The sequence below is a fragment of the Lynx rufus genome, unplaced genomic scaffold (genome assembly GCF_022079265.1).
Source record: "Lynx rufus isolate CCGP_SWC_20201006 ecotype Redwood Valley unplaced genomic scaffold, mLynRuf1.p SCAF_3, whole genome shotgun sequence".
NCBI lineage: Eukaryota > Metazoa > Chordata > Mammalia > Carnivora > Felidae > Lynx > Lynx rufus.
In genome coordinates, this window is record NW_025814845.1 from 182,771,783 (window position 1) to 182,780,457 (window position 8,675).

An 8,675-nucleotide genomic window follows, 5' to 3' on the forward strand; every position below is an offset into this window, starting at 1 on the left:
AAAACCCCACAATTCAACGGAAAGATATATATAAATTTTAATTGTACTTTGTTATGAGTCAAACTTGATTCTTCTTTGAATAATGTGACTACTGTGCCATTAGAGATATCTTACAAATGAAAACAAACATTTACAGGGGCACCTGGGTGGCTCAGTCGGTTGAGTGTCTGACTTTGGTTCAGGTCATGATCTCACGGCTCGTGATTTCGAGCCCCACATCAGGCTCTGTGCTGACAGCTTAGAGCCTGGAGTCTGCTTTGGATTCTGTGTCCCTCCCTCGCTCATGCTGTGTGTGTCTCTCTCTCTTAAGAAAAAAATAAAATAGTAAAAAAAATTTAAAAAAACATTTATAGGAAAGAAATCTTTGTCTTTTTTTTCTTTAAAGGTATTTTATTTTTTTATTTTTTGATGTTCATTTTTAAGAGAGAGAGACAGAGTGAGCTGGGGAAGGGCAGAGAGAGAGGGAGACAGAACTCAAAGCAGGCTCCAAGTTCTGCACTGTCAGCACAGGGCCTGAAGTGGGGCTCGAACTCATGAACCAAAATCGGATGCTTAAGTGACTGAGCCACCCAGGCGCCCCAAGAAATCTTTCAAATGGGAAACATTGTTTTAGTAAATGCCAGGTTTGGAACAATACACTTGCATATTTGGATTTCATTGTGTTTCAGAGCTACGGTAGTTTTTCTCTGCTTTGTAGTTGATTAAGGTGAGTGACCTTAACCAGTGGTAGAAATGATGCTTAAGCCAGGTATCACTTGACCTTCAATAATACATAAATTTTCTGTATCCTGTTTCCCTAATTCCTTGATAACCCGTCAGGATTTAACTAGTGATCCACATCAATTAGATTTTCTTGTGTCTCCCTTCTTTTAATTAAAAGTACATGACTCAGATTTGGCAAGGAAAGCAAAAACACTTTGTACAAGTTTCTTTAATTAAAAAAAATAGGGAAATTGTCATCATGACCACCTAACACTGCTCAGACCACAGAAGACCCATTTAGGTATCATCAGCCAGCCCAAGGAATGGCCTGTAAAATCAGGATTTGACTTTAAGTATATGAACGACTCAGGAAAGAATTTGAGGGTTACTGCAGTATTTCATAAGGATGTGATGGCTTCAGTTAAGGCCAGCATTTAGACCCTAAAGAAAGTCAACCATTGAATTTCTCTGTGGGTGAAAGAGAAGAACTGCAGAGCTAAAAGGGTCAGTTAAATATCTAGAACAAGTGCTTAACACTTGGGACAAAAAAGAGAATCTGTTTTTTGACAGCATATTGGTAGCTGTAAAGCACCACAGATAGCCTTACAGCTATTTCTGAGTTATCATCGGTACCTCATTGATGACTTTGTGAAGCGTCTGTGGATTCATCACACTCTCAGCTCCACTTACTGCTTTGCTCAAGATGGATTATGACATGTTATGTAGAGAATGCAACATAGCATTTTTTTTTAATGAAAGGATTTAGCCACTTAATTCATATCTAGTAAAAAATGACCAGAAATAACTCTTACAAAATTTTATAGGGGAAATTAAAACATTCAAGACCAAGTATTGAGAATAATAGATATCATTTTTAATTTAGTAATTATAAAGCAATGCTTTTATGAGAGAAAGCCTAATAATACCTTGATTAATGCATGATTTTTTTTAATGAGTTTTCTTAGTTCAGAAAACGCAAACCAATTCCTTTTAAGGATGAGAGTTCTTGATTTATTATTTGTGAGAAAGTAATTTTTAAATCTGTAGACTCTGGTTTTTATGTAGGTATATTTGGCCAAAGTGCCCTTATTTCCCATTAAAAGCCCCTAATTATGCTTTGAGGAAACAAAAGACTCTTAGATTGTTAAAACAAAAAGAAACAAACAAACAAAAAGAAACAACCTACTGTAAAATGATTCAGGCTGATAGCTAAATAAATAAATAAATCAAGCAAGCAAGCAAGCAAGCAAGCCTAGCCTATTATTTGAATAATCAATCTTTGAAATGTATGTAGTAAACCCATGGCCAAGAAAAAGGTTTTCTCATGAAATATTATGAAACAAAACATACTGGTGACATGTCTCCTCTAATTTTCACACTCATAGGGCCCGCTTACTGTCAATCAGTGACATTTACTGTGTGTGCCTAGTGTTCTCTGAATTCTAGTGAAGACCTACCTGAGGGTGGCCTAAAAGAGAGTATATGACATTTTCACCTTCAAGGTGTCTAAATTCTATTCTTTTCTCTTCCTTCCTTCCTCCCTACCTCCCTTCCTTCCTTCCTCCCCTCTCCTCCCCTCTCTTAAAATTATTTAAAAAATTTTTAAGTTTCTTTATATATTTCGAGAGGGAGCGAGCAAGCAGGGGAAGAGCAGAGAGAGAGGGAGAATCCCAGGCAGGCTTTGAACTGTCAGTGCAGAGTCCAAGGGCGAGCTCGAACTCATGAACCATGAGATCATGACCTGAGCCAAAAACAGGAGTCAGACGCTTAACCAGCTGAGCCTCCCAGGGGCCTCTCCTTTCCTTTCCTTTATCCACTACTAGGTATTTATTCCTCGCCCTCTCTTTCCTTTCCTTCCTTTTTTCCTTCATTCTTCTTCTTCTTTATTTTTTTTGCTATAGGTGCCATTATTTATGGAATGCTCATTGTAATGTGCTCATAATCTTTCCAGAAATTGAGACCAGGCTTTGTCACCTTTAGGACTATTGATGTTCTGGGCCACATCATTTTTTGTTATAGAGGAATGTCTTGTGCATTGTAGGATGAGACAGTGTGGTGGTTACTTTTGTGTGTCAACTCATCTGGTCCATGACACCCAGATATTTGTCCAAATGTTATTCTAGATATTTCTAGAATGTATTTTCCTGTATGAGAATAACACTTGAAGTGGTGGAATTTGAGTTAAGTACATTGTCCTTTATAATGTGGTTTGGTCTCAGCCTATCAGGTGGATATCTCAATAGAATAAAGACTGACCTCCTCCGAACAAGAAGGAGTTTTTCTAGTACGGTGCCTTTGGACTTGAACGGTAACTTTTCCCTGAGTCTCCAACCTGCCAGCCTACCCCATCGTATTTTGGACTTAACAAGCCTCCAAAATTGTGTGAGCCAATTCCTTAAAATAAATCTCTCTCTGTCTCTCTCTCTCTTTCCCTCTCCCTCCTTCCTTCCCTCCCTCTCCATATGTGTGTGTGTGTGTGTGTGTGTGTGTGTATACACACACACATATATATCCGTCTGTCCATCCATCCATCCATCCATCCATCCATCCATCCATCATCCATCCTATTGGTTCTCTTCCTCTGAACAATCCTGAAAACTACAGAATTTGGCACTGAGAAATGGAGTGCTGCTATAAAATACCTAAAAGTGTTGAAGTGGCTTTGGAACAGAGGCTGGCAGAGTTTGAAGTGCATGTTAGCAAAAGTCTAGATTGCATTTAAGAAGTTGTTGGTAGAAATATGGACATTAAGAGTATTTCTGGTGAGACTTCAGGTGGAAATGAGGAACATGTTATTAGACATTGGAGGGAAGTGGCAAAGAAGTTGGCTGAATTGTGTTCTCGTGTTATGTGGAAGGTAGGATCTGTGAATGGATATTTAACTGAAAAGATTTTTAAACAAAGCATTTGAAAATGTTCTCAGATAATTATTGAGCCTTATAATCTAATGGAATTTGCCCTAATAGGTTTTGAACTTGATTCATACCCCTGATCCCTTTTGCTTTCTTATTTCTGGCTTTTGGAATGATAGTATCTGTCCTATGCTTGTCCCACCATCATATTTTGGAAGTATATTACTTGTCTGGTTTCTCAGGGTCATAGCTGGAGAGAAATTTCTGCCTCAGGATGAATCATATTTTGAGTCTCACCCCCACTACATTTAGATGATAGTTAGATGGGTTTTGGGATTTAGAGTTGATACTAGAATGGATTAAGAATTTGGGGTTGTTGGTTGAGAGGAGAGCAGAAAAGAATGGGTTCAAACGTAAATGACTATCAACTTATTATAGACTGCTATTTGCCAAAGAGGTCATATATAACCCTAAAGGAAGTCAAGTATCTAAAAGCACTAATAAACATGCAGAGGATAAAGAGAAAGAAATCCAAATATATCACTAAAGAAAGTAATCAAAATGAGAAAGAAAGACAATAAAGGACCAGAGAAAATCACCGGAAAAAAAACACAAAACAAGTAAGAATATGGTAATAAATACATACCTGTCAATAATTACTGTGACTATAAATGGGCTAAATGGTCCAATCAAAAGACATAAGATAACAGAATGGTTAAAAAATCAGATTCATCCATTGGCTACCTACAGAGACTCATTTTAGACCTGAAGACACCTGCAGATTGAAAGTGAGGGGATGGAGAAACATATATTGTGCAAATAGATGTCATAAAAAGATAGAATAGCCATACTTACATCAGATAAATTAGGCTTTAAAACAAAGGCTGTACTAAAGATAATTCAAGAAACTGGAGATGTTGGTGAGGATGCAGAGAAAGGGGAACCCTTTTGCACTGTTAATGGGAATGAAAACTGGTATAGCCACTCTGGAGAACAGTGTGGAGGTTCATCAAAAAGTCAAAAATAGAACTACCCTACAACCCAGCAATGGTACTACTAGGTATTTATCCAAAGGATACAAAAATGCTGATTTGAAGGGGCACATGCACCCCAATGTTTATAGCAGCAATATCAATAATAGCCAAATTATGGAAAGAGCCCAAATGTCCACCAACTGATGAATAAAGAACATGTGGTGTGTGTGTGTGTGTGTGTGTGTGTGTGTGTGTGTGTGTATACACACACACACAATGGAATATTAATCGACAGTCAAAAAGAGTGAAATCTTGCCATTTGCAACATTGTGTATGGAACTAGAGTGTATTATGCTAAACAAAATAAGTCAGGCAGAGAAAGACAAATACCATATAATTTCACCTACATGCAGAATCCAAGAAACACACCATATGAACATAGGAGAAGGGAAGGAAACATAAGATAAAAACAGAGAGGGAGGCAAACCATAAGAGACTCTTAAATACAGAGAACAAACTGAGGGTTGCTGGAGGGGAGGTGGGTGGGGGGATGGGCTAAATGTGTGATGGGTACTAAGGAGGGCACTTGTTGGGATGGACACTGGGTGTTATATGTAAGTGATGCATCCCTAAATTCTACTGAACCTGTTATTATACTACATGTTAATTAACTTGGATTTAAATAATTTTTTTAATTAAAACAAAGAGTAACAAGAGACAAAGAAGAGCACTATATAACAATAAAGGGGACAATCCAACAAGATCTAAGAATTGTAAATATTTACACACCCAATATGAGAGCACCCAAAAACATCAACAAAAACAAATGTAAAGGAACTAATCTATGATAATATAATAGTAGGAGACCTTAACACCACAGTCACATCAATGGACAGATTATCTAAACAGAAAATAAGCAAGGAAACAATGACTTTGAATGACACATGGGACCAGATGGACTTAACAGATATATTCAGAACATTGTATCCTAAGACAGCAAAATACACATTATTTTATTTTATTTTTATTTATTTTTATATATTTTTAATTTTAATGTTTATTTGTGAGAGAGAGAGCACAAATAGGGGTGGGGCAGAGAAAGAGGGAAACATAGAATCCGAAGCAGGCTCCAGATTCCAAGCTGTTGGCACAGACAGCTCAGAGCCTGATGTGGGGCTCAAACTCACGAACTGAGAGACCATGACTTGAGCTGAAGTCAAAAACTTAACCGACTGAGCCACCCAGGCGCCCCTCAAAATACACATTCTTTTACAGTGCACATGCGACATTTGCCAGAATAGATCTTACACGAAATCATAAAACATGTCTCAACAAACATAAGGCAGAAGTCATACCATGAACCTCTTTTGACCACACTGCTATGAACTAGAAGTCAACCAGAAGAAAAACTCTGGAAAGACCACAAATACATGGATGTTAAATGGCATACTACTAAACAATGAATGGGCCAACCAGAAAATATAAGGAAAAAAAGTTTTTTTAAATACATGGGAACAAATGAAAAGGAAAACACAGTGGTCCAAAAACTTTAGGACAGAACAAAAGTAGTATATACCAGTCCAGAAAGAAGCCTAACTTTACACCTAAAGGAGCTAGAAAAAGAACAAATGAATCCTAAAGCCAGCAAAAGGAAGGAAATGCAGATTAGAGCAGAATTAAATGATATTTAAACTAAAAAAAAAAGTAGAACAGATAAGTGAAATGAGAAGCTGGTTCTTTGAAAAAATTATTAAAATTGATAAACCTCTAGCCAGAATTACCAAAAGAAAAGATTAAGGACTCACACAAAATCACATGAGAGAAGAAATACAGATAATTATAGGAGAAATACAGAGAGTATTCTTCTATAGGAGAATATTATGAAAAGCTATATGCCAACAAATTGAACAATGTAGATGAAATGGATAAATTTCTAGAAACATATAAATTACTGAAACAAACAGGAAGATAGAAAACTTGGACAGACTGATAACCAGCAAAGAAATCAATTCAGTAGTATCTCCCAACAAACAAAAGTCCAGGGCCAGATGCTTTCACAGATAAATTTCACCAAACATTTAAAGAAGAGTTAATACCTATTCTTCTCAAACCATTCCAAAAAATAGAAAAGGAAGGAAAATTTCCAATTTCATTCTAGGAGACCAGCATTACCCTTATATCAGTACCAGATAAAGACACCACAAAAAAAAAAAAAGAACTATAGGCCACTATCCCTGATGAACATAGATGCAAAAATCCTCAACAAAATATTAGCAAACCAAACCCAGCTGTATATTAAAAAAATAATAATTCATCATGGTCAAGGGATTTATTCCTTGGATGCAAGCGTGGTTCATTATTCACAAATCGGCATGCTATATCACATCAGTAAAAGAAAGGATAATCCTTCTGCAACAGGCATGGGTCATATTCTTGTTCACTCTCTTTCTGCTGTCCTCTTGGTTCTTTGTTCCCTGCACAATATGCCAGGTGAACCCACAGAAAACATTACTGCTATACAGTAGCAGTTACCCTGGCTCCAGACTGAGTTAAGATCTGGAACACATTCCAATAGTGATGGATCAGCATCGGAGCTTGAGAAACAAGATTGCGTGCAGGCAATGCCACAACAAGCCTGGCTGGCAGCAGCAGCTGAAATTGATGAAGGACCAGTCAGCAGCACAAAACAGAGCCAGAAATAAAACAAGGTATGGAAGGCTATGTCCAAAATGGGTCTATGATAGCGTCACTATGTGGAAATCTAAGAATATCCTCTATGTCATCACAAAACCAGATGTCTACAAGAGCTTAGCTTCAGATACCTACATAGTTTTGGGGGAAGCCAAGGCCAGGGCTTTGTCCTAGCAGGCATGACTAGAAGATGTTGACAAACTCAAAGTTCAAGGTAAAGTTGTCTCAGACATTCAACACAGATTCCAACTGTACAAGCGGAGAGTGAAGAGGAAGAGGTTGATGAAATATATGTAGATGTTAATGATTCAGAATTAGTCACGTCACATGCAAATGTGTCAAGAGTGAAGACATCCAAGCCCTGAAGAACAACAGTAATGATACTATAAATCTTATTATGAAATTAACAATGTAACCATCTGAAAACAAGGGCTCATTTTTGTGTGTTTCAAAAGAATAAATGCAGCTTAGTTTGAAATATGTACTGTTTATATAATAAATAAAGTTATGGCTTCTTGTAGGATGAAAAAATAACCAAATGGATAAAGAAAAGGATAAGAACCATATCCTTTCAATAGATGAAGAAAAGCATTTGACAAAGGACAGCATCCATTCATGGTAAAAACCTTCAATAGAGTAGGGTTTGGATATAATAAAGCACACATATGAGAAACCCACAGCTCCTAGTATCCTTAATGGGGAAAAACTGAGATCTTTTCCTCTCTGGTCAGGAACAAGATGAGGATGTCCACCATCACCACTTTTATTCAACATAATACTGGAAAACCTAGTCATAGCAATCAGACAACAAAAAAAGAAATAAAAGGCATTCATATTTTCAGAGAAGAAGTAAACTTTGACTATTTGCAGATGACATGATGCTCTATATAGAAAACCCAAAAGAGCACCATAAAACCACTGGAGCTGATAAACAGGATGCCTAATGAATATACAGGAATCTGTTATATTTCTATACACCAAAAATGATGCAACATAAAGGGAAATTAAGAAAATCCATGGGGTGCCTGGGTGGCTCAGTCAAGCGTCTGACTGCAGCTCAGGTCATGATCTCACAGTCTCCTGATCTCACAGGCTCGTGAGTTCGAGCCCTGCATCAGGCTCTGTGCTGACAGCTCAGTGCCTGGAGCCTGCTTCGGATTCTGTGTCGTCGTCTCTCTCTCTGCTCCTCCCCTGCTCATGCTCTGTCTCTCTCTGTCTCAAAAATAAATAAAAAACGTTAAAAAAAAGGAAAAAAAAAGAAAATCCAATTTACAGTTGCACCAAAAACCGTAAGATACCGAGGAATAAACCTAACCAAAGAGATGAAAGACCTCTACTCCCAAAACTATAAAACACTGATGAAGGACATTGAAGATAACACAAAGAAATGGAAAAGCATTTCATGCTTATGCATTGGAAGAACAAATATTGTTAAAATGTATATACTACCCAAAGC

The 8,675-nt window shown here is 37.3% G+C and overlaps 1 pseudogene; it reads left to right on the plus strand.

Annotated features, from left to right (window-relative positions):
• The first annotated feature begins 7,011 nt into the window (after positions 1 to 7,011).
• On the plus strand, positions 7,012 to 7,634 carry LOC124520784 (nascent polypeptide-associated complex subunit alpha-like; annotated as a pseudogene).
• Positions 7,635 to 8,675: the final 1,041 nt, after the last annotated feature.